Source organism: Tamandua tetradactyla, chromosome 16, assembly GCF_023851605.1.
Source record: "Tamandua tetradactyla isolate mTamTet1 chromosome 16, mTamTet1.pri, whole genome shotgun sequence".
Classification (NCBI taxonomy): domain Eukaryota; kingdom Metazoa; phylum Chordata; class Mammalia; order Pilosa; family Myrmecophagidae; genus Tamandua; species Tamandua tetradactyla.
The window spans coordinates 6898006-6903096 of record NC_135342.1 but is presented as its reverse complement, the minus strand read 5'-3'; the positions used below and the strand labels follow the sequence as shown (position 1 = coordinate 6903096).

General features: G+C 36.4%; 1 pseudogene; it reads left to right on the top strand.

The window, feature by feature from the left end:
* Positions 1–3414: 3414 nt before the first annotated feature.
* Positions 3415–4352, top strand: LOC143658257 (vomeronasal type-1 receptor 4-like; annotated as a pseudogene).
* Positions 4353–5091: the final 739 nt, after the last annotated feature.

Below are 5091 nucleotides of genomic sequence, written 5' to 3'. Positions count from 1 at the left end.
GTTCATATGAAACTTAACCCTGTAAATAAAACCCTACTTAAAATTAGACCTAAGAATCACTCTCAAGAGGACCTCTTCTGTTGCTTAGATGTGGCCTCTCTCTCAGCCAACAAGACAAGCAAACTCACCGCCCTCCCCCTTTCTACATTGGGCATGACTCCCAGGGGTGTAAACCTTCCTGGCAACATGGGACGGAAATCCTTGAATGAGCTGGGACTCAGCATCAAGGGATTGAGAAAAACTTCTCGACTAAAAGGGGGAAGAGAAAAATCACACAAAATAAAGTGTCAAAGGTGGAGAGGTTTCAAACAGAGTTGGGAGGTTATTCTAGAGGTTATTCTTATGCATTAAATAGATATCACCTTTTTCAGTTAAGTTGTAATGGAGATGCTTGAGGGAACTGCATGAAAATGAAGAGCTGTGTTCCAGTAACTATATCATTATACAATGAGATAATATATGATTATACATCTTGAAGATGATTGTATAATGATGTAGCTTTCACAATGTGACTGCATTATTGTGAAACCCTTGTGTCTGATGCTCCTTTTATCTACCTTATTGACTGATAAGTAAAACATATGGACTAAAAATAAAGAAATAATAGGGGGAACAGATGTTAAAATAAATTTAATAGATTGAAATGCTAGTGATCAATGAAAGGGAGGGGTAAGGAGTATCATATGTATGAATTTTTTTCTGCTTCCTTTTTATTTCTTTTTATGAATTGATGCAAAGGTTCTAAGAAATTATCATGATGATGAATATACAACTATGAGATGATATTGTGAGTTATTGATTATGTAACAAGAAAGGAATGATCATATGGTAAGAATGTTTTGCTGGTATGTGGATATGTTTCATTAATAAAAAATTAAAAAATAAAAAATAAATAAATCAAAGAATAGAGTTCTCATTACTTAAAATTCAGCCAAAAATAAGTGTAGACAATTTGGATTACTGTTCAACATTCTCAAAATGAAGAACTAGCATCATTTACCTGATAGATAAGTGAATGTCAAACTATCCAATCATGGGGTTTATGTTATTGAGAGTCATTTATATGTGTGTCCCTTTCTAGAGTTACTGAGCTTTTTTTTTTTTACTTATTTTATCACTACTGCATATAAAATATTGCTAAGTTACAATTCCTACAAAATTTCCACATGATCTACATTTCCAAATTAGCAGACCTTGATTGCTTGCTATCATGTTCTTCCTTTGATTTGGATTTCTGAAAGAGTTTCTCAGATGCTTTGAGTCCATATCTTGGGTAATCACTTAAATTATGTGTAGCCCAATGGCCTAAAGATTAGGAAAGTGCTTACTTTGGGGTAGTAGAATGTCTTCGGGAGACAGACCATCCTTAGAGATTCACCCCCTTTGCTGCCAGTCCCTTATGTGTCAGAACTGGCCTCATCTGACCCCTGCATAGGAGACCCAGCTTGACCCCAGGAGCCTAAAAATAGAGGAGTCTGGATGAAAACATACTGATGGTGTCTTTGGTGGTTGTCAACCACGAAGTTGTAATTAATTTTGGTAATTATCAACTGAGAAAAATGTGTTTCAGAAATATTCTCATATTCCCAGGCCTGCATTGGGAAGACCATTCCAAGTGAAATGGTAATTGCAGTTCGATGGGGAGGTGGGGTCACAGAACCACAAGCCTATAACTCAGGATCCAGCTGTCTCCCTTCCATTCATACTCTAGCTGTTTTGACCCTCACATGGAACTCACTGCTGGAAGTAATTGGTGAGTGTTTACTGTTTCAGCCTGAGAGGCAGAGTCTGCAACATAAAGAGTCATAATCGGGAGTGTCAGGAAGTGGTCATATCAGAAAAGGGTCCTTCAGTGTTTGAACTGGGTCTAGTGCCAAGCCACACAGGCAGGAAAAATCACTGCTGAGGCAGGGGCTGAGCTAGTAAAAAGAAATTGGAGGCCAGTCATTGATGGCCCTTAATTAGATTTAATGTAACTGAGAGGGATTGTGGGTGTTTAACTGAAGTGGTGAAAAAACACTTAAAAAAAATGGGTCCAAGTCCCGTATCTCTGAAATTAATTTATGGAAACAATTTTCAAGATTACAAAAGGTGCATCTGTAATAACTCTAAACTTGTAATAAAAATAGGACAAATTTATAAAATTATCTCATCCTATCAGAAATAGCACATATGTATGACATCTGCAGGGATGCAAATGTTTCTCTATCTCTGGGAGCATATCTGTATAATGGAGAGAGTAATCACGTCTCTACTGAAATCATCCAGGGTTTGCTGGTGACATTTGGTCTGTTTTCTTTCTTGAAGCCAGCCAAGCAGAGTTTTAAGAAAAGATAACTTTTTAATTGAAGGTTTCATGCAGCAGCCCCCAAGAGCATATACATTTTATGATTTATTTTTGGTTTAAAAATATTCTAATACAATGAAAAATCTACTCTATCAATTTATGATATGCAGAATATTTTAAAGTTTTCAAACTCTATTTTGCATATGTCTCCATTTTTAACTCTTTCAGGAATCTCACTGCATCACTAATAGTTTTAATTGTCAGACATTAATATATACCTAAATAATAAATTAGTTTATACATTCCAATGTCCAATCTCATGTTAGTGTTTCACAGTGCTCAGTGTAGGAGAAGGCATGAAATTGTTCCATGATTCCTTTGATAGGTGACATTGTACTTTTCTTCCTGACATGAGAGCAAATGAGTCTTTCTGCTTCCATCATAACATGGAGACTTTCTTCATTCATAATGTCCTACTACAGTCCACACATAGTTAAGATCAACATTTTATTAAACACTCTATATCTTTGCTCAAGGACAATATCGGTCTATAGATGATACTTTTACACAACCAAAATTACAAAACTGCTACAACCAAAATTACAAAATAACATAACACCATGCCAAAATCCAAAGATAAGTTATAAAAACAATGCTAAATGTAAGTCTGCATTATTGGAAAAACACTCCTAACTAGCTTTGTTCCTATAGAAGTTTGGTTAAAGGCACTTTTTTTTGTTTTAGTTTTTATTTTGAAACAAACCCACCAGGTTCAAGTCATCACTTTGTGTTTGAGCAGGATGGTAATTTAGACAACTAACTTAACCTTTCTCAGTGTATGTTTTCATCATGCTTCTAACAACATTCCTAGCAATCTCCAGCTCATGATTTGCCTCAGTATGGCTTTCTTGGCACAGATACCTACATTTTAATTTCCTTTTAAAGATCATACAGTCAACTCTTAAAATTCTTTTAATAGAAGGTAATTTTACATATTCTAAGGGAGAATTAATGTAAGTAAAGAACATTGGATTTCAGGAGGCATGATGATTATAGCATCTACCTCTTATTTCCTTGTAGCCTTATCAGACTCTGAAGTCAAATATCAGTAACTTCAAACTGACAGAATGTCTTCCAGGGATTTGGCATTAGGAATCCTCAACTTATCCCAGACTGTAGCTGGAGTTTTTGGAAATGTCTGCTTTCTCCATCATTATTCCATCCTTTATTTTACTAGATGTAGATTAAGGACCACAGACTTGATTCTAAAAAACCTGATTGTAGCCAATTTCCTAGTCCTGCTCCCCAGAGTAGACCTCCATACAATGCCATCTTTGTGGTGGAAACAGTTTTCCAGTGATTTGGGATGCAAATTTCTTTCTTATATTCACAGAGTGGGGAAGGGTGTGTCCATTGACAACACCTGCCTCTTGAGTATATTCCTGGCCATCACCATCAGCCCAGGAAGTCCAGGTGGACAAAAGTTAAATTTAAAGTGCCTAAGTTCATCAGCCTTGCCATGTCCCTGTGCTGTCTCCTCTACATGTTTGCAAATATCGTTTTTCCTATGTTTGCTATTGATAAATGAAGAAATATTACCATCAAAAAGAAAAAAGATTATGGGTACTGTTCCACTAAAGGCAATCAACAAATCACACTTTCACTCATTGCTGCATTGCTATCAGTCCCTGATGCTCTATGTTTGGGTCACATGCTCTGGGCCAGTGGCTCCATAGTTTATATCCTGTGCAGGTACAAGCAGCAGGTACAACACATTCACAGGACCAACCTCTCCACCAAGTCCTCTGCTGTGTCAAGAGGTACTTAAACCATCCATTTACTAGTGAGCACCTTTGAATCATTTTACACCTTCTCCTCAATCACTCAGGTCTGTCCTGCTCTTCTTAATAATCCCAATTGGTGGCTGGTGAACACAGCTGCTATATTTGCTTTGTGTTTCCCAACTGTTAGCCCCTTTGTTCTCATGGGCCAAGACTCCATTGTTTCCACAGTCTGCTTTGCCTGGATAAGAAATAGGAAGTCTCCAAATATTATTATTATGTAATGTGTATGTTTTTGTACAATTGTCATTTGTTTATTCAACCATCCCCACAGATTTGGATACAGAATTATGAAACTATCATAGTATGAAAGAGTAGTAAGCAGCACTGGATCCCCTGCCTCCAGAATGCAACAATAAATAGAAATAGAAAATGTAAAATGAAATGCTAAATAATTGTTTTGGAAATATTATAAAATTGAAGTTTAAATATTACTTGCAGAGGAGTTATCCAGAGTATAACCAGTAAAATGCCAATAGGTTCTGAAACATTATTGACATTATGGGGGAAATCTTTGTATGTTCGACTTTGAATCTGATATTAAAATTCTCCTAAACTTAACTAAGCAGAGTTGTTGGCAGAGTTCCTTGAGAAAGTATCATGAGAAAGAATCATTTAGAAATCTGAAGAAAAGCATGTCCTTGTATCATGTTGAGGTAGTAAGGGTTGGAACTGGACAACAACTTCAGTTACTGCTAGAAGCTTTGAGGACCAAATTATGAAATTCATGCCTTGAATCCTCAGAAAAATGGTGGGCATTTGAAATATGAATATATGAAATGGTATTAACATATTTAAAACACTCACATGCAGAAATGGCCAAATTCAACTGCAGTGGTGTACAGGACAACACAAAATTGTTTTCACTGATTAATTCATTCTTACTCCATGAATCAAGATAGAAGACAGGGAAAAATGTCCAGGACTGCAGGTCCCAGGATGTGAGTACTCAAGGAGGGTCTT